Raw genomic sequence first — 25,893 nt, 5'->3', positions numbered from 1 at the left:
TTGCTTACTTCTTAACTAGTTCCATCTAGAACACTGGTGAAAGTGCTATTCAACCCTTATTTTCTTGCTAGAAGTAGCAGCTGTTAATAAATTACCTTTAATCTCTGATCCTTGTTAAACTAAGGCAACCTGGCGAGCCCATTGCTGTCTGCAAATAGAAAAGGCCAAACAAATTGATTTTCAGTCATTAAGACTGGGCATTTCCTACATTTAGATCCATGTCAGAGGGTGCAGTTTGGACTCCCATGTGCCTGGATGTTTTTTGCTTTTTCTGACCAGAGGTTGTGGGAGGGGGTCACAGGCAGAAGATGTGCTCACACCAGTAGTGCAACACTTCATTATTTTAATATTAAACACTTAATTTTTAGTGCCTCTAAAAGGTGCCATTAACTTCTTAATGTTCACTCTTAACACTCAGCAGCTATTGACACCATTTCACATCACCCAGGAGCTCTCTGGGGAGTTTGTAAGCTGTGTCTGTGGGATGGACACTGCCATGGGTTTGCAGGGCAGGAGCAAAGTAATTGCAGAGCATGTCTGGCTTTAGGCAAGAAGCCCAAGGCAAAGTGAGGACTTTCTGACCTGTGCTCCTGGCTGGGTGCTCTGACTTGTATTGTTGGCCATTTTTTCCTTGATTGGGTTGGGCTGAGTTAATGTTTATGTTTATTCTACTGTTTTAAAACCAAATTCACTCATTTGAAAACTTTCATCATGAGCCAAGCTATTGTTGTATTTCAGCTTTTGAAATTTAGCTGTTTTTGCTGTACTCTTAATAACTGCATGGAAAACCGAGAGTTTGCATTTTCCTTGTGGAAACAGTGGCTCAGTTTGCTGGAGGGAATATGCATCATGAAATCAGATGTTTCTAATTGCTCCTTGTTTCAGGAGTTGCTATTGAACACTGAAAATCATCCTTAATGCATGAGTAAGCCTGATGAACAGATAGGCTTAAAAAACATTGACTCAAAATAAGTTTCTTTTGGAAGCAGAATAATTGTTGACTAATTCTCGTGGGAGAGATATATGAATTTCTTGCAGGCTCTTTTGAACAATAGGACTTGAAAGAGGCTCAGTGAAAAGCAAGAAAGGTGCCCTTAATCTTTTAGTACGGTATTACTGATTGCCTTTGTCATTAGGGCATCTTCTTTGTTTTAACAAAATTTCATATAGTCCTCAGGAGAGGGTTACCTACCAAGAAATGCCTGTAAGCTAAAAATAATTGTCCCAGTGTCATAGGTATTTAGAACATCACCCAGAAATTCTGGGTACCTCCAGTCCTAGTTGCTCAATATGAAATGCTTTACTGGAACCCAGAAAATGAGGGCCCTCAAAAATTATTGAATGTTTGAAAATTTTTGTCCTCCCTGCTGTCATGAAGTGATGGAGTCAGTGAGTATCTATCAAGGAGAGTGTGGAAGCCTCACCTGGGAGCATGGAGCCTCACTATCTGGGGAGTTCTTGCTGCAGGATTGTGGGGACCCACACAGAACTGGGGTCTGGGTTCCTGTGTAAGGCCAGAGTGGTTCATAACCACAGCCCCTATTAGCTAATCACTCCCAGATTCCTTTTAAATAAAAAAACACCAAAAAACCCAAAAAAAACCCCAACCTAATTAAACCCTGCTTCTAATGTTGTTTGAATTCTAAACCAAACCTAATCCATTTCTGATGTGTATTTTTCATTAATACTGTACTTTAAAATGTAATTTAAACAACTTTTATAGTCCAGCTAATTCATTTTGCTTATTATCATAATGGGAACATATAGGCAGTATAAATATATAAGTTACAACTACCTTGAATTTTTCTCTGCTCCTCTCTCTTTACTGAATCCAGTTTAAAACATGGAACTAAGCCTGTTATAACCCTGTTACAACCCCTTATGCTCTGTGCCAAAGCCATCTGTGGTTTAGAAGATAATGAACTTTATTCCTATTTAGACTGTGAAATATATTTTTCCTCATAAGCTACAGCTAACATCTATCTTGCATCTGCCTAACTAATTTCCTTTGATGTCTTAGATTTAAACCAAAGGTTTTGTAATGAGAGGTTTCAGGAGTTTGTTATGCAGACCTGAGCAGCCAGCCCCCAGCAGTCAATGAGAGACAAATTGTGTCTCTAAAAGGGACTGTCGTCATCCCGAGGAACACGAAGAGACGCAAGCAGTGTGAAAACAACCCAGCAAAAAAAGCTCCAAACACTTTTCATGTTTAAAGCAGCCTTTAGAGATAGAGATGTTCTTCCTTTGCTCTTTTCTTTTTTTCATGCACAGTCAGATTTTTGGGTCTAAAATAAATTTTTAATTTCTGAAGTGCTGTTTCAGTCCTTGTGCCCGTATATGGGAAAAAAACCATTTTCAATAGGAAATGTTTGAAATGGGACACATGACAAATAAACCACTGTGAAGACAGAAAGGGCTGGTCTACATGGGATTTGTAATTAAACTCCACCAATAAAAAAGCATTTTTCTTGCTTTTGTGGCCTCCTAACAAAGCAGTTTGCATGATTTTAGAGCTACATTGTGAGGGGAAAATACCAGAGGGGTGATTAAAATGTGATCATGATAACAGTGCTCAGGCATTTGTGATATAATGTACTTAAGGGACATTATATCACATTGTATCTGGTTTTTATTTACCAGAGCTGCCCAGTGTTCTGCATGCAGCAGATCATGTGTTCAAAGGAACTTGTTGCAAAAAAAATTATCTGAGTGTACCTGCATCTCCTACAGAGCATGACAAACATTCAGTAACACAGATTTCTCTGAAACTGTTGTTACTCAACATCACAACAAATGGATATAATTTACATGTATCCTGTTTGTGCAATTTGTTCCAAAATATTTGTAGGTGTTCAGTTTTTAAACAGAAATATTGGAACACCTTAGGTCCAAAAAAACCCCTGAAGAAGTTTTATGGAAACCTAGGGGGACCTGAGAATGTGATTGTTCCAGTGAATTTTTGGTCATAGTTTAGTTTGTGACAGTTAGTTGTCCCAGAATGAGAATTTATTTATTCATATATTGTGAACTGTCCCTGCTGCAGGCTGAAGCCTGTGTGATCCCTTTGCCAAAAGCTGCTGTTACAGTTCTTTTTATCCCTTGGATTTAAACCAAAGGGTTTGTAATGAGGGGCCTTGGTGAGTTAGTTATAAAGACCTTAGCAGCCAGTCCCAGCAGTTCTGAGTTCCAAACCCAGGATAAATAATGATACCATATCCAGCATGTGTGAAAAGTCTGAGACTAATGCTTGCAGGGGACTGGGTGTTTTGCAGCTTGTGACAGATCTTTTATATTAACTCTGGCTTTTGTGGCAGACTCTGCAACTGGTGCCCTCACTCCCAGGTGACTGCAAATGCTGCTGATAAATTTGAGCATCTTTGTGACCCAGTGTCTGTGCTGTGGTTGCTGCACAGTGGTTGTTGTCTCTCCTGGCAGGAGCCAGCTCTGCATCCATCCCATAGTGCAAGAGCTAATGTTTTATGATGAACCATCAGGAGTTAATGGAGCTTCCTGCAGTTACAAGCAGGCTCAAAGAATTAAGTTGTTCCTCTCACTTTGACCTCTCAGGATGGTTTAGTAGGACATCATTATAATTTTGTGTCCTCTTTGATCCTTAATGCTGGCCCCTAAATTTCCTCTTCATGGATCTGTTTCACAGGTCACAGCAATTTGCACATGATCTACAGCAGAGAAGGTGGGGAAAGGGAGGCATAGAGAGTCAGGTAAAAACCTCATCCTAAAACCAACAGATTATGAAACGCATATATTTTTTTGTGGATCCTACATGATAAAATATCTTTTAGTTTCTGTCACAGTTTCTGTCTCTGCAGAACAGTTTCAGCTGTTGAAGGCCTGGTCCTTCCTGCTTTCTCTGCTCACTTCCAAAGTGAAGGTTTCCTTAAGGTGAAGCTCCCATTGTTTTGCTAATGAATTTGCTCAAGCTCATTGTGAGCTGGCACCTCTTGTGGAAATAGCCCTGTACAATCACAGGGTTGAATTGCATTTACTCTCCTATTCAGTGCCCATTTCTCAGTGAGGCTGTGCTTATATGATGGGAAGACATAATGCCATGTTACCCATAACCTCAGATTTTTTTGTTAGTGTGCTCTTCTGTCCTGAATGTGAGAGTAAGGAACCAGTGCAAAAAGTTTCTGAATGCAGTGAGTGTATGAATTCTGAATGTCATGAGTGCAATACTTGGCCCAAGAGTGCTTGATGCTGACAATCTGACTATCTGGCACTCCTTTTTTAATTCTTAGGTTTCCTGCCCTCTGCTCATCTGTCTGGACTTGGGACACCATTAGTGATGAGTTGTGGAGTGCAGGAGGTGGTGGTTGCTCCTCTTGTCATGGCATGAAGAGATCTAATATGAGCAGTGAATTTGCCTTATGGGGCACTGAGAGTGATGAGAATCTTTTCTTATTTCTTTATTCACTGAGGGCTATGTGAGACCAAACAGAAAGTTTGTCAAGAGGAGGATGCACAAAGGCACCACTGGGCAGTTATGCCAATGCAGTTTTTCTCACAGGTCACCACGTCCCTAGACATGTTTCCTAATGAACTTTCCTTGTGGTGCTGTGCATGTAATTTAAAGGAAAATTCCTAATCCTAGCCATAAATTTTCCTGCAGTCACTGAATACTCCAGCATGTGCCTGGTGTTAGCACCACTTAGAGCATCCAGGAATGGGGATCCCAAGGAACTCCTGGGATGCTGTGTGCCTCCCATGGCAGGGCTCGTCCTGCCCCAGCTGAGGGAGGATGGAGCTGGAGAAGCTCTGTGATACAATCCATCTCTTGAACCTGCCTTTCTTCCAAGGAAGTCACTGGCACCTCTGATTCCTCCTTGTGTACCTCCCATGATGTGCATTCACCTTCTTGCTTGGGAACTGCAGGTCTCAAACACAAAAGGACGAAGTTAAACCTTGATTCTGGTCAGAACTTGTGTCCGAGTTTCCTGTATCCCAGTTTAGCTTCATTCACTCCTTCAGCAGACTCCCCATATCTTTTAGGATATTTTGGAATTGAGCTCAAAGGTCTGCTTGTATTGTTAAATTGCATGTTTTTAAAATTTTCCACTCTCCAACCTGGAGATAACTATGTAATGAACATTGTGGTCCAATAATTCTAAGAAAAATCTGACTTTTACATAACTTTTTTGCAATATTTATTAGTAAATAAATATTTATGCAACAGTGCTAGTTTCCTTAATTCAGCTTTAAAGTATCTAAAATTTTAATTTCCATTTCTATTCCTTCATGCTGAGTATCAAGTGATGTAGAAGACAGTTCAAACAAATCTCTCTATGTTGTCAGTGTGATGGGGCACCCTAAACCAACTTATGTTTATCAACAAAATATGGTGGGGACATTAAATTGTGTCTATTCAATTTAAGTATCTAAATCCAATTTTGCCATCTGTTGTGCCATGTTTAGCTTTTAAATTCAACTTTTAGGAAAATTAATGTAACAAAAGCAGTAAAGTGATTACAAAATTGTTGTTCCCCAAGATGCATGATTTATGACATTTTTAATGCTGTTTTCTTCAGGTTGTAATGGAAGAAGCCAAGCAGAGAATAAGAGATGTGTGGAATGAGCTCAATAGGTATGTTAATTAAGAGAGGTTAAGGACCATAGAGAAGGACATGATTGTTCCCCTTACTGGCATTGATACCTTTATGTCCAGTCACCATAAACAGGTGCAGGCTTGTCTGAAATGTGGGTGAACAGTGAAATGGAGAGATTTCCAGCAGATGTGCTCAGCATTATCAGCTTCCTTCAGCACTCTGCAGGGAGGTTTAATTGGAGGTTTCTGTTTTAATTGAAAGTGCGAGAGAGATGTTAGCAAAAGACTTCTCCATAGAACACACCTGTCCCAGGCTAAGGTGCAGCATGCAGTAGCAGCCTGCCTCTGAAAGGGGTTGAACCACTGAAGTATTTTAATTGTTGGACATGTTCTATAATTATCACTTTCTTTCATAGCCAGTGAAAGAATGAGAGAGAATATCCCAGGAATTGTCTTACATCTTTCCCAATAAATGTAATACCTGATTTTCTCGGGGAGTGTCTATACTGTAGGGTATAGTAAGCAAAATTAGATATTAATATCAAGGACTTACCATTTGCCAGCTTAATTTTTGCTGTTTATGCTCATGTATTTCTAATCTTTGGAGACTCAGACTACAGAAAAAATATATTTATGGGTATTTCTCTGATCCAGATCATACAGCTGTGGTTATATGCTGCCTATTGCAACTTGTCTTTATACACTTTTAATGATGGTATGTCAAAAATATGAAAAAGTTTTACTGACCAATCAGTTTTTCAAAGCACTGGCAATATACTTCAATAGCAAATATTCTTTCTTTGCCAAAGCAATGACACATACTAATAGTGTGCAACATCTTAATGTATTTTCATTTTTATATATTTGACATTTATCCTTCTTTATCCAAAGAAACTCTATTGCATCCAATAACATGTATCAAGACACAGAGGAGAAAAACTTGCAACAGTGACTGTAAAAAGGACAGCAATAATTTGTACTTAATTTGCCTCAGGGACCTTGTATCTCACTGCCATATAATGTAGCTGAATGTTCACTTCTCTTTATAAGTTTCCAATGGGTATTCTGGGCAACTGAGCAAACCTTCTAAAAATTAGTAAATAGGACCTAAACCAAACCCAGACAAGGGAGTTTAAACAGTCATATTTAAAAACAACAACAGCAACAACAACCAAACAAACAAACCAACAAAAAACCCAAAAACCAAAAAACAAAAAAACCCCACTAAAACAAAAGCAAGAAAAAAACCCCAAAACCTAGATCTTGGGAGGACAGATCAGTATTATAGTATGATTTGTCTCTGCTGTAAGTAGGGCAGGAATTTGAATTCTACTAATTTATGATTAAGGAAAGAGAACCCTTGCATGCTGTAAGGTCTTGAAAAACTCTGATGATTAATTTGACTACCAGGAAAGTTATTCAGTACAAAAAAGCAAAATATTTTTGTATAATGATTGTTAATGGATTGTGCTGGTTTCGAAGCAGGTAACAACACTATTTCAACCTGGCCTCATCCCTGTAGCTTAGCTATCAGCAGTGAAATGTTGCTTGTTTCAGAATAAGCCCTGGAGGTGGCAGAGGTCAAATGCACCTAAAACAATAGAGTGGAGACTGCTCTGACTCAGTTCAAGATCTCCATATGCTTTTTTCCCTCTGGAGTTACTTGGAAACCCTAGACAGTTTGTTGCACAACTTACATTGTGCTTGTAGAAACTTCCAGTCTCCAAATTTTGCAGCACATTTTCACAGGCAGATTGTGAACTTGATTAGTCCTAGACAGTTTTTAAAATGAGTAACCCTGCAGAAGTACCAGCTCATGCTGAGATGCAGTGTCATGTTGTGTGTCATGACACATGTCATCCTGAGATGACACCAGAGGGTTGGTTCCAATAACCTTGTCACCACCAACCATCCTTCCATTCACTCTTTTTCCTTGGACTGGACCTTGTAATCAGCTGATTTTACACAAGGAATGTGCCAGAGGAAAGTGGCCAAGGATTAGAGGCTGAACAGTGGGGATGCTTCCTATGATGGGAAGCCTCTTGCTTGTTTTGTGTCAGTGTAACATCAGAAGTGAATCTTCAGTGTGTGTAAAAGGAAGTACAGCCTAATTATTAGAAAATAGTGAAAATTATCCTCAAATATCATCTTTGTCTTCCAAAGACAAGGCCTAGGAAGATGCCAATACTTTCCATCTTGCATTTTAACAAAGGTGTTGCACAAAGCCAAAATTCTGACAAAACTTCAGTTTTTCAGTGGGGCTAAAATCAGACAAGCTCAGTAAAGATTTCTCTTCCCCTTATCTGGTGCAACACGAGAAAATAGAAGAGGGAAATCTGCCAGAGATCTGTAAGGTATTCACGTATTCCCTTACTCCATGGCGCTTTGGTGGCATTGAGGACATCCTCTACATAACTGTGAGTTGGCAAATAGGATCTACTGTATGGGCACACTGCCTGAAATTTTACAGTCCTCCTGGACATTCTCTTCTGACACTTATCCCTTCTTCCTATTAGAAGTTTTTTCCCAACAGTAACATACTGCCTCTGCTTGTATTTCAAATTAATTGTTCTGTCTTGTCTAAACAGTTCTGAGGTCTTTGTAGTATTTCTCTTTTGCAGCAGTCTCACAATTTTGAAAGCTGTTGTCAGGTCTCCCTTGAGTCTTCTCTAAACTTAGCACGGCAGACTGTAATCTTTTTCTAGGGTTCTTTAGTCCCCTATCCAAAGCCTTTCCAGGTTCTCCCTTCCTTTTGCTCTCAGGATCTTGTTCTGCCCTGTAGCATGTGCCAATGAACAAAATACACATTTTTTAGAGTCTGTTCATAAACTGTCATAATCTGCCATAAATGAATTGACTAAGACCTATGCAATCTACTGTCCTCAAAGGTATTTGCTCGGACTTAAGTATTTTTTCTTGCTTTCAGGATGTGCTACAGAGCAGTTTCCTTCAAAGGTTACATTTGCATTATCAGCAAAGAATATGGAAAACTGCACAATTTTGGTTGATTGCAAACTACATATTCTCAAACCAGCACTGTAATTCTAATTGCCTCTTTCTGGGTTCTTCCATAAACTTTACCAGCTAATTTGCACAACCATGTTCAGCTGTGAGAAGCTATGGCTCAGTCAGAGGCTGCAACAACTTCCTCTTTTCTTTGTCTGGAGCATCTGTTATGATAGAATAGTAAACAATTTCTTTTCCTGAATAATTCCAAATAATTCATCCAGTGTAATTCATTCCAAGGGAATCTTAGACAGCACACACATGCCTTTTGTTCTTCTGCAACTTCCTAGTATTAAGAATATGTCTGATTGTTGTATGTGATGCTAAGTGGAATGTATTAGACAAATGGAACTAGAGCCCGTCAATGGCAGAATGGAGTGGCTGACCTTTACTGATGCTAAAAACAAAGCAACGTCCAACATTCAAAACCAAGTGTTCTCAGAAACATACAGTTAACTTTCTTTTAAATTCAGCTTTCAGTGAAATAAATGGGGCAAAAGAGAGAAGAAATTTTTCTCTTTGTGCAAGGATAATCAAACCCAAAAGAAAAACAGTTTTGTGGGATGAGGACCATCAATGGCTTTGTTACTGTTAGCTGGAGAAAGCAAGCTGTTGTCTTTGGACTCACACCTGAGAGCATTCTGGAGTATATACAACTTACTGCAAATTATTTTCAACATTAAAACACTTTTCTGTGAAGAGCTCTTCACTTTATCAGCATCCATTTCCCCTCTGCCTCTACAGGAGATAGTATTGTTTCAAATAGAGAGGGAAGAACTTATTCCAAAGAGCTGGACAATGTCAGAAGTTTGCAAAGCAGCTTTTTGGGGTATAGGTTGATACTTTAGAGATAACTCTGTAAATCAGTTGAGCTCCCTTTTGAAATGGAAGCAGATTTACAATAAAATGAAAGACCAGTAGACTTGTATACCAGTTCTGAGAGGGATCTGATGGTCATATGAGTACTAATGAATGTAAAATCAGTGAAAAAACACCTATGATTTTTATTCCTAGTGTCAGGATAAATCCCAGTGCTTCCTGTTACTGAAGTCAAAGATCTGAAGAACATGAGATGGAGAAGACTAGTCAGAATTTACTTCTGAGCTGACCACAAAAGGAAAGGTTGGCTTTCTTTGGACCAAGTATCACATTTGGAATTTTCATGTGGCTCAGTGCTGCTCCCCACAGCCAGATGACCAGCACTGAGTTGCTGTGCTGCTTTAACAACTATTCCAAACGACAATTATTTTCAGCATGCAGGAGGCTGCCTGCAGAGCTCCAGTGTGCAGTGGGTGCCCTGCCCTGTTCAGAGTCTGCTGACACCCAACAAGGCCATGCTGGGGTGGTCATTGGATCTCAACTGGAGATCCTCTGCAAAAGTAAAAGAACTGGACTAAATCCAAAAACAGTTCAGCTTTCCAAAAGGTGAGAGTGAGCAAAGCTTCAACAGTCTGTACTAAAACTGATTCCTTGTATTCCTGTAATTCAAGAGTGTAAATGATCATGTATCATTATTTTGAGGAGGGTATAATGTTATTTAGGTAGAATTTATAAAATGATATGAGGAATCCTAGAGACCTAACCAGGACTGAGTGATTTGGGCATCACAGTGACATTTTGAGTTTGTGGTAGATGAAGATTAATTTTGGATAAAGACAGGACAGATCTACGGTCTGAATTACTAATGTGAATGATAGGATCTAAATGGTAAACATGAAAGAAAAAAAACAAAACATAAAACTGTGGACAGCAATTCAAAACAAACAACGGTCATGAAATTGGCTGGGAAAAATATTTTTAAGTTCCTTAGGAACTAAAGTGATAAATAAAGATCTAAACAAAGTAAATTTGTCCTTTAAAAATGAGCATTACTGGCATTCATATTTAACAGCTCAAGCCCCATCTGTTCACTGGGCTGAAGGCTGTACTGAATTCCTACACAGGAATCCACTAAATTTCCTGAAGTCAGTCAAGGATGCACTCCTTGCAAAGTAAGATTGAGCCTTGTGACCATTGTGGCATGTGCTGTCAAGAGGGCAAGAAGCAGCTCAGCTGGACTATTGCTCTGCTGCCATGATTCCAGATTTCTGGGTGAGGTGTTGTCTGTGCCTTGACTGGGCACTGCTCAGCTGAGGTGCTGCCACTGCAGTTATCATTGACTGTGTGTGGTGGTGGGCTCAAACACCCCCTGGTAGTTGGTGCTGATTTGCTCTTCACTCAAACTCTTGTGCAGGTGAGGACAGCTGTGAAAGGCTGGGTTGCTTTCTCACACTCTTTTGACACACTGTAGAAAGGGGTTTTCACTAAAATGTTTAGTGTGGAAGTGAATGATTGTGTGCTGGGAGGTTTCTGTCTCTCTTGACATCCTGCTCCTTCTTCATAAACCTCTAGTGAGATCTGCATGTGTAGTAGGACTCACCACTGCAGCCTGACAGAAATGAAATGTTACCCCTTGTTTTGCCTACATTCCTATAAGATGATGTCTCTATTCTATCCAAATAGAATGCATATTTCAAGACAGGTTCAGAGTCCTTTATGTATTAAGTGAAGTACTTCCAAAAAAAATTACACTTCCCTTCAAAATCAGTTGTCATTTCCCATGTATATGTCACACTCTTCTAACCCAATAAATTTGAAAATTAATTCAAACTTTAATTATTTTGAACAATCATAGCCACCTCTTTGCTTGCATCTGGAAATATAACAAATTTTTACAAAATAAATATACAAAGAGAATTGTTCATATTTTTTTATTAATGGTTGTAGTTACATCAGAACACAGCAACATGCCAGAATAAAACAGTAGCACAGTTTGTAGGTTTTTTTCAATTTATGTCTGGTGAGATTTTAATTGATCAAATTTAACATTAAAACAGTCAAAGAAGCCGGATTATTTCACTTAAAAAAAAAAAAAAAGGCTCACAGAGTCTGGAAAATGTCTTAAAATTAGTATTCTGTTTTTACTGCCGTGTATGTTTGTAAAAAATGTAAGTCCCTTCTTGTTTCACTGATACATTTAGTGGCAGTATGAACATTTAGTGATAATTGCTGGGCAACCCAATTTACCACATATTTAGGAATATTTGTTTTTTGCAATCCTGTCTACTGAAGCCAGCATTGCTTTATGCCAACAATACCTACTTGCATATGTAGTGTTTTGCACATGGGGCAAAGTGTGCTCTCCTATGCTGCTGTTTTGTGTTATGATCATGTGGAAGTTGCCTGCCATGGGGCACATGAGAAACAATTTTTTTCTGAGCCACTGTTACAAATCTTGCAGGTTTTATGACTGACAGAAACCTACAGGGGGGACAACATTGCTCTGTCTAGGATTAGTTTTGCCAGGGTGAGTCTTTCTGGAGACTAAAAGTGGGGAGAAAACACAGTTTCTTTTGGTGGACAATAAATAATATTTGGGAAGACAATTTAAAATGAAAATTGTGAGATTTATATAGTTCTTATTTTTACTGATGATATGGGTAACTCTAGTTGTGCACTCTGCAGGTAAATTGTTGAACTCTTAGGGAATTTATCATGAGAAAGGACTGACAGACTAGACCTGAGGCACAGTCAGCAGGTAGGGAAATATGTAAAGCATTTCCTATTTGTCACCTGGCATGGTTGTGCCTGTGAGATACAAACACTGCAAAATTAATCACGCTGATGTTCTGATCCTGAAACTCGTGGCTCCAGATGTACTGAGTTTGTAAAGTACTGGAAAATGTGTGTGTGCCAAAGAAAATACTTAATCTGAATGTTTGATCTAAGAACTACTGGCTCCCTCTGTGCTGACAGTAAGAACCATTCCCACATGTGATTTTGCATTTAAAGAGAGAAGCTGTGAATATAAAGCCTTGGCCAAAGTCATCCTGGCTTGTATCAGGAACAGTGTGGCCACAGGAGCAGGGAGGTCATTCTTGCCCTGTGCTCAGCACTGGTGAGGCCACATCTTGAGTGCTGTGCCCAGCTCTGGACCCCTCAGTTTAGGAAGGATGTTGAGCTGCTGGAATGTGTCCAGAGAAGGGCAATGAGGCTGATGAAGGGTCTGGAACACAAACCCTGTGAGGAGAGGCTGAGGGAGCTGAGGTTATTTAACCTGGAGAAAAAAAGGCTCGGGGACACCTTATCACTGTCTACAACTTCCTGAAAGGAGGCTGCAGCCAGGTGAGGTCAGTCCCTTCTCTCAGGCAACCAGTGACAGGAGGACACAGTCTTAAACTGCACTGGGGAAGGTTCAGGTTGGATATCAGGAAGAATTTCTTTATGGGAAGAATGATTGGGCATTGAAATGGGGTGTCCGGGATGATGGTGGAGTCACCATCCCCAGAATTGTTTAGGCAAAGACTGGATGTGGCACTCAGTGCCATGGTCTAGTTGGCACAGTGGTGTTTGGTCATAGGCTGAACTTCATGACCTCAGAGGTCTTTCCCAAGCTAACTGATAATGCGAATATTAATGCTTAAATATATAAATATAAATAATATAAATATAAATGTAAATATAAATATAAATACATGTCCTTCAAATATCCCATTGTATTTTTAGCCAAAACTTCACAGAGTTGTTCAAGCAAGAGTGTTCTAGCCCTTCACTAAGTCAAGATGATTTTCTCAGGACATTATCAAAATTTTCCTTCAAACACACTTAAATCTTCAAATGAAAAGTTTCATCCATTAACTCACTTTGCAAATGGCTAAGTCCTACAACTTGTTGATCTTTTTTGGTCCTTATTTTTTGTTTTTTCAAAGTAGTAGTTCCATACTGGAACTTACAAAGTGCTGAGAACTGTATTCCCCATCAAGCAAACCTCTTAATGTTAATCATGCTCAGAAAAGAAGCTGCCAGATTGGAGCTAAATATCTGCACATCATCTGTATTTCTCCAGCTGGGAGCCTTCTCCCTTCCTGAAAAAAGAGGGTGTCCTGCTATGACATTGAGCTTGAGCTGGGGGGATTCAAAGTCCAGTTTGATATGCCACAGCCTCATTTAATCATGGCTTTATTTAAAAAATTGTCATAATAAATATTTTGTGGTTTTGATTCTGAATCTTGGGATGGCATTTACTTCTCAGCTATATAAGACCATTAAGACCTTACTTTCAGATCTTATGGCATGCTGTAAAGAGCAGCTATCACTTATGGGGCAGATGTTTGACCCCTGGGCTGAGTTTGATTAGGAGCTTTGCTGTAAAAATGTCTTGGGGGGACTTCTGCTCACCAGCTCTGTGCAGCACCGTGTAATTGCACAGCAAACAGTTTGGATGCTTCAGATCATATTTTATTCAAAGCCTTGTACTTCAAGATAGGTAAAAGTAGGGATTGTCTTTACACACTTCAATTTTCAAAATGGCAATGTTTTAGACCTTTTAAAAGATGGATTCATATAATGAACATTCATTAAGTCTACACTTCAAATTGCCAGTTTCCAGCATTTGTTTCACTGCAAGTATAACTCACTTTCTCTCTACCTTTTTTAGCAATTGTCATAATTGTAGGGTATAATTTCTTTTTCTTTGCAATTTTGTATATTATCTCTCTATAATCCTACCCATGTGAGCTCCATGTTGCCCTTTTCCCATTTGTTTCATTAAACACTAAATCAATGAACTTTAAGCAAGCCAAGGTTAGTAATGTGTCATTAAGCATTAATCCATTAAACACCCAGGCTGTAAATCTACTATGTACCTCTTTTGAAGAGGTTATAATATGCCATGCAATTAATTTTCTGGAACTTGAATACACTTAATTTATGCAAAATGGAACTATTAGTTGAAAACATTATACTTCCATTATAAGCAGAAATGCAACAGATTTTAAGGTCTAAAACCCTTTTAGCAATCTCAGACATAGCTGCCTACACAGCACCTTCTGTGAAATGTTTGGCTTGTAAAGACAAGCTCACCTCAACTGTTCTGATAAGATTTACACCTGCTGGGTGGCCCTGTCTGCTTGTCTACATATGAGCTAGTCTGTTCTCAGGCTCTTCACAAACTCTTCTCCCTTTGCCAGTACAAGAGGCAGAAGTCTGATTAGCATCCTATAAAGCAATGTAGTGCTACACTGATGGCAGAGGAGGGAAGGCTGGAAGGCAGAACTCAGCTCTCTCTGGGTTGCCATTTCTGGAGGCATTTCTTCCATAAGCACAAGCCAGGGGCAATAATTCAAAAGATGTCTTTGCTGTGCTAGTACACCTGGCAGCAGGTATACTAGGACAAAAAAAAAAAAAAAAAAAAAAAAAAAAAAAAAAAAAAAAAAAAAAAAAAGTCCCAAAGTGTATTTATATAAATAATCCTGGGCTAATTTGAGGAGCCCAGTTTAGTTTTCCATCTATGAGATGGAAAGCTATCTATGATAATGTTGGTCATTCTCAAGCTCTTATTCTTTTGGTGTTGGGCATGGAGTTTTCCTTAATATAACTGAACAAAAGTGGAGAAAACAGAGCCTAGGAGTAGAGACTCATCATGGCTAGCTCACAGAGCTCTGCAGCATCCCCAGGAGGGAAGGCTTTTTACAGTTATAGATAAACATTAGAAGAGGTACAGAGCTTGTAGGAAATAATGTTTGGAAAGAAATACACATGTTCTCCTGTTCGTTCTTGGTTCATTCACAGAAATTGTTAGAGGTATATATATGATATATATAATACACATATACATAAATGTATAAGACAGCAAGGTTATTAAAATTATAAAATAATTTACATTAAGATTCAGTAAATATTGCTGCAGATGAAAAGGGAAAGGACTCTTCATTTCTGCTAAGTTTTTCTGTCATATGCTGTAGTCCCTGTAGATGCCCTACAGGAAAAAATGCATTATTTTGTTTTGATGCTAGTACAGCCTTTTGGAAAGGGTTTTGAAAACTGAAAAAATAATTTCAATGTATTGTTAACTTGCTTTTATGTACATCCCAGATTTGTTCTTATTTAAGTTTTCAGTAAGTCTCTCTTAATTTCTTTTTTTTTGTCAAAGGAAATGTCCATAAATCATCTGACAACATAATGAAGGGCAGTGTTGCCTGTGACACCTCTCACATACACACCCAGCTGTTCTGTTGTTTTTCTTGCTATCATCTGTCACCAGATGATAGCAGAATAATTCTGGAGGTACTGATAGTTTAATTTATTGGAGTGGGAGAGGGGACTGTTGCTTCTCCAAGGTCCTGTTTTGAGGTGGCAATTGAAAGGGGGGACTAATACAATGAATCTTTTATGGTCTTAATGATGTGAGCTTTCCTTTGCCATATGTAATTAAAATTCATGAGGTTAGGAGATATTAGAAGAAGGTCCCTGTGCAGAAATGTTACATACTGCAATATAATTAATAGAACAGCAAGCCTTTAAAACATACTGCTCTACTTGATTTGGCCATTTTATAGTAACTATCAAATAGAAGTGCAGAGGGCTGAATGCAGCCTTATTTTAAAACAAAAGCATTCCTTTAAAGAAACTTACCCACAAGAGTTATAATTATCAATAACAATAATTAACTTTGATATATCATTATACATCTATAAAAGTCTCATGCTGACCATGTTGTGAAGTTTTTTAAAAGAATGTACTGTGTGATCTCTTTGGATTTTCCCAAACCTTCAGGGATTTTCCCCTAAACAATGAAAATTTTAATAACATGAAACATAGTGAATACTGAAAAATCCACTGGGTCTTGGCCATGTTCTAAAAAGATATATTTACTGAAATGGGGTAAAAAACCTCTTAATCCTCTTCAGTTCTGTTATACTTAGCATTGTGGCAGACGATGTGGTTAATGAGGATGAACCAGATGGAAAACAGTCATTGGCAATTTAGTGCAACATCATAACCTTTGTCTTCACTGCAGATGTGGGGTAAAAAATTGTCCATTGACCTTTTGAATAGTCATTTCTTAGTGTGACTGGTTTCTAGGTTTCATGTGTTTCCAAGACAGAGAAACCTACTTACTCTAATTTCTATTTCTAGCACTAAAACTGCAGGGTTTGCTCTCAATCTCTGATTATTTATCAGGCATCCTAAGGCCAGGAGAGAATCACCCACCACTTGTTTCCCAGAAGAGATTTCTCAATGCATCCTGCCCCAGAACCCTCAGTGCTCACAGACATTGTTCCAGGCACATACCTGGGGAATTTTCCAGGCTGGAAGTCTCTGTGCTGCTGGTTTAACCTCACTGGTAAAAATATAAAATATCAGAAAGGTTGCAATTAAATGCATCTCTGTGCTGCAAAGGCATAATGTTTACAGTATTGATAATTAAACATCTTTGAAAGTACTGAGAGACATTCTAGTGTTAATCATCATTTCCTGAGTGCCTGGACAGCACTGCACCCCTGTCCTCTTCTGACATGTGGCACAGGTGTGTCCTTCTAGCTCAGTCTGGGCTCTTCTACTTTTACAGGTCTCTGGCTCTCTGACGTGATGCACCTGAAATCTCCAGCCATTTTCTACCTCCTTTTCCCAGGGAAGCACATTACTCCAGAAGAATGAGAATAATTTTATGTGTGTAATGGATTTCTGCTGCTCTCTGTGTCCAGTAGCTCTTCAGAGTTGGGTAGTCAGCTGGAAGACAATTCAGTAGGATTGCTTTTAGGCAATCTTAGACATTTCTCATATGATGCAGCTGTATTTTATGTATTTTTTATTTATTTTAGGTTTTTATTTTGTGTATTGGGAAGGCCTAAGATGAGTAAAGCAAATCTTATCTGGCATGCATATTTTAGCTTATCTAAACTACAATCTGTCTATTTGTCAAGTGTCAAACAGCCCCAGTTCTATGGATGTATTATTAGCCTCAATTCTGGACATGAGACTGTGTTAGAGGCATTAAAACCAAGGAACTGGATAGAATATTTTAAAATGCTGCTAGGACAGCTGAAGATGCTGACCAGCTTGTCACAGCCTGAAGCAGAGCCTGTCTTGCTGCTGCTGTTTGAAGTTGTGTGTGTTTGATGGGGTGGGAGAGTTGAGACCATGACTGGATTTAGCCTGTTCTGATAGCAGACACTGCATGATTTTCCTTGTTTCTCCCTTGTCTGGGGCAGCAAGAGCCTGGCTCAGCTATCCCCTCATAATTTCCAGGAGCAATGAATATCACTGGAGGTCTCATGTCTCCCCTTCTTCTCCCCCTTCCTTCCTGGAAGCTGCTTAATTCCCCTTAAGCCATCAGAATTCAGGAAATACCAGGTAGAAGACATTCAAAGGAAGGGGGCAGTTCAAGAACAGGGCAGCCTGTCTGAGCAGCATTTTACAGTAATGGGAATCCACCAGAATTCCCAGTGCATGATGCAATACTAGAGCACTCTGGTATCTCTGCTGGGAAGTGGAGCTTGGATATTTTCTAGTGTTAGGTCAACACTAAGATTGAAGTTAGATCCCTTAAACTTTCAGTGTACTTATCTAAGCTTTCCCTGTGACAATTTTCCAGTACCAAAGGCCAGTCAAATGAATATGGCAATAGTGAAGGCAGTTTGCTGTGATAGAGTAACATGGTTAAAAGAACATAAAGTTTTAAAAGAAGTAGTAGTGGATTGCCAGTGTAGGTGAAAGCAAAAATAAAATCAAATCAGAACATACACACACATCTGACAACAGATGAGATTTGTGTCTGAAAATACCTTTTATCCTCCCACAGAGATTGCTCTCAATTCTTTCTGAAGAGTAATAGATTAAAATTGATCCAGGAAAACTTACTAATGATTTAATCAAACTTGCACCCGTACTCCGTGTTTCTCAGCTGAACTAATTTGAATGCAAATAGGAATCAAAGGAGTGACCATTGTGCACAGGAAAGAAGAAAGAGAGATTTAATTTTATGTGCATTGCAGGTGTTTTGAGCTATGAATTTAAGTGATCAACAATCTATATTTGGTTCGAGGCACAATGACACATTTTGCAAGATGTGTCACAAGTCAGATTCTTCTGCTGTAATTTCTAACCTCAGTTTTAAACACTGTCAGCATCATCTAGAATTTAGAAAAAAAGAGCAACTCATCATCATGCCAATGGAACAAAAACTGCTGTATGATTTAAATACCTATAGCTTCATCATTCACTCAGTTGTATGCTTTCAATTTGCTAAGCATGAGGTTGGTGATTAAACTGGTGCATAATTATTAGCAACAGAGAGACTGTTGTCAGATCTCACAGTCTTCTGACCAGGTGCAGGCTTCTCAGATTCAGTCAGAGCCTGCCTGTCAGTTTATGAACAATCCAGCAAAATAAGTGACTGATTTCCTGCTATCATCACAGAGGCAGTTTTCAGCAGATTGTCACAGTAAAACTCTGTTTCTGAATAGTGTAATGAACATTCTGATGTTTGCAGAAGCAATTTTTTATATATAGACAAATGTGAGTGCAAAAGCATTAACAATCTGATCCCAGTATCTGTGTCTCCAGCTCCTTATCTGTATCCTTTCATTAATATCCATCTATTTCACTCTAATGTCAAAGTCAATCAAACACTTTGTGATAATGCAAACAGAACTGAAGCTTGGCCTGCTAAATTAATCAAATGTGATGAGGACTTCAAAAGATTAAATTTCTTTGCTCTGTCTCTTCAGCACACTTTCATGATCAAAACCTAGATGGCTGGTTTGCCAAATGTTTATCCAAATCTCATATTTAGGCAGGATAACGTGGTGTGCATTGCAAGAGCAATGAGTTTGTGTTCCCTACAAGGACTCTGGATTCAGGGTGTCTCTATGGGGCTTGAATCTCAGGTCTCTGCTGGTGCCCTCAGAGATGATGGCTCATTTCCTGAGCTGGTAGATGCAGGAGTTTTACCTAGAGCATGGAGACACTTGTCTGATGCTTTCTGTCATTGCTGACATGGGGCTGATTTATGCTCACCTCTTCTAAGATCCACCCTCTGGATTTGGTCCTTGCTGCTGCTTCAGTGGTTTACCATTGGTGCAGGAACATGGATCAAGAGCAGGGTTCCTGCTGCCAGAGGATGGGAGGGCACATCCCTGGGCTCAGGCTCTGGGCTCTTTGAGCACTGTCTGTGCTCCACCTGGGCTGGGGGCTGCAGGAGCCAAACTCTGGGGGTGCAGTACTGTGCCCAAAGTGTGCAGCATCATGACACAGAGCTCCCCGAGTCTTGGTCTGCACCTGCTTCGTGTCCTGCCAGGTCAGAGATGGCAGCCCTTGCTCCAGAGGGTGGCAGCCAGTGTGGAAAACTGCACAGAGCTGAGTGATCAGACAGCTAAAAGAAGACTCAAGCTGGTAACTTTAGTTTGGACAAGCCATTTTTAGAGGATGAGACTCTGTTTTCTGCAGTGTGCCCTCACTTCTGCCCCTTTCTTACTGTAATTTGCTGTGCAGTTTTGCAAAATCAACCTAAATACACAAATATAATAAGCCTCCAATACAAAAATACAGGCTCTTCAGTGAGAAGAGAAACATTTTGTCAATCTGCTTTTAAAGTGTTATTCTGCAGGATAAACAGTACCAGTTGGAGAAAGCAATCTATAAATACTGTTTTCCTCTTTCACCATATTGTAGTGTAAATTCATTACTGGACTTGACATTTCTGCCCCTCCTTGAAGGTATTCATCTGCTCTGCTAGTATTGGAGATGAATAGATGCTGAAGCTTTCAAGTGCATCATATTTGCTTGTGAAATAGAAATAACTAACCAGAAACTCATGTACAATAATTATACACTAACAAGCCTGTTTACTCTTCATCTCCTTTCGAAATGTGTGCCCTGTTACTCACAATTTCATAAACACAACAGTAAATAATTTTGAATGTTTTAAAAATAGGTCATAAAAGCAGTATAACTTCACTTAATGCATATCTACAACAGTAGGAAAGAGTGGGCCATGTTCTCCATCACTGGAGGGAAGCACAGTGCTAGCAAAGATTAGTAAAACCCTACAGAAGAGTTATGCCCTATATTTGTTTTGGTGGGGGGAAAGTGTTTAGACTAAAAAAATTGTTTGAGCTGTAAAAATAACTTTAAATATTAATAAAATGGGAAGAAAAACTTTAAAAAAATCTGTATTCATAAAATGGATTAATGTTTTGTTAACAGTGACTTAGATTTTGATTCAATTAATTTTAAAAGTTAAATCAGTCTAACTTTTTGCTTGAAAAACAATGTCACATTGTAAGTTTTGTGGTATTGTGTTAATCTCACAATATTTTAACTGCTGGTCCTACAGGAAATTAATATTGCCATTGAAACAAGTCTTCCTTTCCTGGTAGGAACAGGAAATCTTTTCAGTAAAAGGCTTTGCAAAGCTGTGGCCCTTTGAATGTTGTAAGCCCAAAAGAAATTGAATTCAAAAAATAGGACTTTCATGGATCTTGAGCTGAGAGCTTGGAAATGGGTTTTGTGAAGGAATCATTATCCTAAAAGAAATGGCTTAACACCTTGTTAAGGGAAATATATCTGTCAGCTACAGTTTCTACTTCAGCTCATCAGCAATGAAGAGATGAAGGAGCAGGCTAGTCTGGAAGCACGGAGGGAATGACACCTTCTGATGTTCTCCTAAATACTCATGTTTGTAGTGCTTCACAATTTTTACTGTAATATCCTTGCAACATCCTTCTGAAGTGGAGAAGAGCCATGACTCTCATTTTAACGATGGGAATGTGAAAACAGGGAAGCTGAACTCCTTTGATTTGCATCAAGCAGATTGTTTATGGCCACAGAGGAGATTTGTGGTGAAATGGAGAGGGAAGACAAGCTGTTATAATCCCCCAGCTCATGCCCAGGTAGCAGGGCCATATTGTCTCCCTGGGAAACTGCTGGAGCTGGTCTTTAGTTTTAGAGATGACAGCAGCCTGTGCTGTAACTCCATGGCTGATGCATCCACAGTCAAAGTACTTTGGAGTCTCATTTTCATTCAAAATCCATGTTTCTGATTCTCCAGCCCCCAAGGGCCCATAAATAGTGAGTATGTTGGTGTCCTGTCTCCTGGGAACACAAATGCCTGCATTACACTGATAGTGACCTGGGAGAAGGTGAGGGTACCTGTGTGTACCTGAGCTGAGAGAGCAAAACCTGCACTTGGGTGTTCCCAGGCTTCTGATTGCCAACCAACATGATTTTCTACATACCACAGCCACACATTTTATTTCCAAGGGTTACTTAATATGCTAAAGGAAAATCTGTAAATACTTGAAAACAAGTAGTGGAAAAAAATCATACCAGGAAAGCTTGAGGAAAAATAGCCTTAAACTCCTAAAACATGATTACCTTTATTTTTATTTAGCAGTATAAACATAATTTTTTGGTCATTTCTTGCCTAACAAATAGCTGCCTTCATCATCTTTTCTTTCCTGGTTATTCTTTGAAAATGATTGAAGAAAAAGTGAGAAGTGGCTAGGAAAGAGTAGGTTTGCAGTTGACTTGACAAACATTTTAAAAGGGTCTGTTGCAATAGGACAAGGAGCAATGGTTTTAAGCTGAAGGACGGTTGATTTAGATGAGATAAAAGGAAGAAATTTTTTACAATGCGGGTAAAAACACTGCTCAGAGGCTACTGCTCAGAGAGATGACAAATGCCCCATATCTGAAACGTTCAAGGTCGGGTTGGATGAGGCTCTGAGCAACCTGATCTAGTTGAAGATGACCCTGCTTATTGCAAGGCAGACTGGATAAAATGGCCTTCAAAGGTCCCTTCCAACCCAGACCATTTTATGATTCTATGACTCAAGCAGCTTTAAAGGATATTTTCATTTCCTCTGCTTATTTGCTCCCAGAAAGAGCTCAGACATAAGCAATCCACTTACTTTTATTCATTTGAGCCAAAATACCAGGAGAATTGTACCTGGTGGCAGAAGTGGTGACTCCTGGTGGTGACACATGCTTGCTCCAAGCCAGAATCTGTTCCTGACCACTTCACTCAATACAAAGTTTTAAACAGATAATTAGATAAATACTTTTTTTCATATATGTCAGTTGTCAAGGCTGTTTGCCCTTTCCAGTGGAATATTTTTAAAAGGTAGGAAGATACTCTTGTTACCAGAGGTGTATCTTATTCTCTCTTTAAGATGATAAAAAGGGAAAAATAAAGGAAGAAAAGGGGGAAAAAACCAGATACTTATCCCAAACAAAAAGGCAGGTAGCAATTTTTTTTGAAAGATAACATCAAGCAAAAAAGAAATTCAATTCAGTTTTTATCTCTTGATGCCAGAAAGCAAGGAAGGTTCCATTTGGGTCAAATGTATGAGCTCCATGTCTGGCACAACAAACAAATATTCAATGGATTTGTAATTTACCCCAGAAACTGACTGGTCTGATTGAAAATAATGATGTCTGACAGTGCAAGGCCAGTGACTTGGCCTTTGTTAATGCACAGCTAACCAGAGACTACCATGCTCAGATACTGGAAAACCAATTAGCTATTCTAAGAAGTTCTGGCAGATAAAATGCCCTGGTTAATCACACAAAATATGTGTAGTCCCTTATTTCTGTAACTCCTGTTTGAAAATGATCTCTAATACTTCTGAATGAACTCATTTAGTTGCAGGATATCCCAGCAGGGCTTTTTTGGAGCCAATATAATTTGAATATCATTTGATATATGAATCCTTAGAAAAGAACATAGCTGTGCATATAAGCTGATATCAAATATATTTATACACATAAAATGTGTATGTGTAAAAAACAAATGAGGCTTGCTTACTCTGCTGTATATCATAGCAGGCTGAGGATTATTAAATTACAATTGCTACATCATGCTAATTTATTTTTTATTAGCAGCTTACTAGAACATTTTACTGCCAAATGTGCTACTTTTCCCCCTGTATGTTTTTAATGCAGACATAGTAGTATGGTAATGTGCTAGTCCTTAAATAATTTAAACAACAGAGGTTTACCCAGCCTTCAGATGAAAATTATACTTGCATAAAGAATTCAGGTGCTCTTTCAGTGCATGGATATTAAATAATAGAGTGTCTTCTTTTCCTCCACAGAATCAATAGGAAGCAAAGGAGAAATATTTCCCAGATGGGAAATCACATTTGGTGTTTGGCAAATGTGTTTGCTTATGCAGCTAAAGGTGAGAGAGACCAAGAAGAATAGGTAGAAGAGAGGCTGAAAACCAGCTGAGATAGTTCAGGAAGAGAGTGCACATCTGGTTATGGCATTTGAGGGTCCCTTTTAAACAGTAATTTTCTTCAGTGAAGGCACTCAACACAAGCCAGCAAAACAACTGTCCATCCAAAGGAGGGAAGGTATCTATCTGCCACTCATCCCCATACAAACACTGCCCATTTTACCTGAGCCTTTCCTCTCAGGCACAGGTCTTCCTTTCTCAAGCTGTCAGGAAGGAAAAACAAATTACTGCAGCCCTTGTGAGAGTGAACTGAGCTTCCCTCTTCTACTCATGAGTCCATGACTAGTGACTGGAGGGAAAGAGCACCTGCACTTCCCTGTTTTCTGCGTGCACCTCTTCACTGGCTCCCAGAAAGGGCCACCCAGAGATCAGAGGCTCTGCTGCTGTCAGGCTTGGACCAGGCTTCACAATGACTTTGTCCAGGCTGAAGCTTTTTCCTCCCCAGCCACTTGTTTGAGGGTCAGAGTAGACAAGGGACAGCAGACAATGGTGCAGAGAGCTCCCAATGGAAACACACTGATTAAAAACAAATGCCTGTGTTTTCTTCTCTTTTCTCATGCTGAGGATTTGGCCATTCATGGATGTTTCTGTTGACATTGCTGAAGCACTCCATTTCTCTTTTTTATTTGAGCTGAACCTGAAGGCATGCTGGGCTACCATCCAGAAAACAGCTCATGAACACTCACTGAAAATATATTCTGGTACTGTTATATCCCAACACATCTGTCCAGCAGATACTGTTGCTCAACAGAGTTAGCAGGCTGCCAGTTGCAGCCCTGGAACTAAGAGTTGTCACTAAGAAGTTGATTAAAAGGGTAGCATTCAGCACAGGAATGAAGGCACAGGGGGAGCTGTGGTTTCTACCATGGCCCCCACTCTACAAGTCTCTCAGAAAAAGCATGGAGACCCTTTAGGCCAGGACTGGGAGCAAGCAGCTATAACAAATTTAAACTCATGACAAATTTAAACCTGTCTCTGCCCTGTTCTTGCAGGCTGCCTTTGAACCACTGAGGATATGGTGAGGAGAGCACCCAAATGTAAAGGTAAGAGTGAAAGGGGCTCTTGCAGCACCAGGACCACACCAGAACAGCCTGATGCACCTTGCAGGTGGATGCCAGGATACCACTGCTCCTTCTGGTGCCTCCATGAAGTGTCACAGTGCTTTGCCTGGGTAAACATTGCCATAATGTAAACAACTCTCTGTCCTGGAAGAGATGTTTTGCATGCATAGCTGGTTTTCAAGCTTTTTTTTTAAAGTAAATGTACAAGCTATGAGGAGAAAAAAAAAAAAGCACAGAATAATTACTAAAACCCCCATAACAAACTAAAACCAAACCAAACAAAAAAAATTGCCAGCAACAAAAAAACAGAATAAAGAGAGAATCTGAGCAGGTTCATATCTGCCTCTGTTCTTGGTAATAGCTTTAAGATGTAATGAATTGATCCTTGTTTTTGTGCAAGAAAACATGTTCTATGTATTTTTACTACACAAAACAATGAGAAAAAATGTATTCAATTTTGCCTCACTCTGCCTTAACATAAAATTGCTCCGTGTTGTCTCTAATAAAACTGAAAATGAGGAACGAAGGTACGGATTGCTCTGTGCAAGGTCTAATTTTTGTGTGTGCATTATATTAACTATCTCTGCCCAATTTTGTGATAATAAGGCAAATAAGGAAAAAGCCTCAGTTGAAAACCCCAGCATATAATCAGCAATTACAAGTGGGTAGTGCTTCATTGCAGGGGTTTTTATGATCATTATGGAAGTTAAGAGTCTTGTTTAAATATTTGAATACGATTTCCTGGAATCAGTTAGGTACCCTCTTTGTAATGACTATTGATGGAGCTGTCCATGCACTCACTGTTTTTTTGAGACTGTGGCCTCTGAAACCTGCAATGTTGACTTATCATCTGCCTCTGTGCAGGGCCACTTTCAGCCAAAGGTGGATAATGGGGTCCCAGGGTGGCTCCACACTACAGGGAAGCTCTGAAGAGCTCCCAGAGAAGCAGGGATACCTTTTCCATGGCTCTACAGGGAGACCTGCAGATCCCCAGCCTTAGGTTTACAAAGACACCAGAAGAGTGTGGCTCACTCAAAATGAATCTTGTCCTAAAAATTCTGGGAGACAGTCTAACCAACTCACACTGAGCCAGAATAAGGAGATTTGTATGCTGCAAAACCAGACAAATAAAGGAAGTTCCCTCCTTGTTTCATGAGCATGACTTCTAAGATTTAACAGACTACAGAGATGATTATCGATGT

This window comes from Erithacus rubecula, assembly GCF_903797595.1.
Source record: "Erithacus rubecula genome assembly, chromosome: 3".
Taxonomy (NCBI): domain Eukaryota; kingdom Metazoa; phylum Chordata; class Aves; order Passeriformes; family Muscicapidae; genus Erithacus; species Erithacus rubecula.
This window is presented reverse-complemented; position numbering follows the sequence as displayed.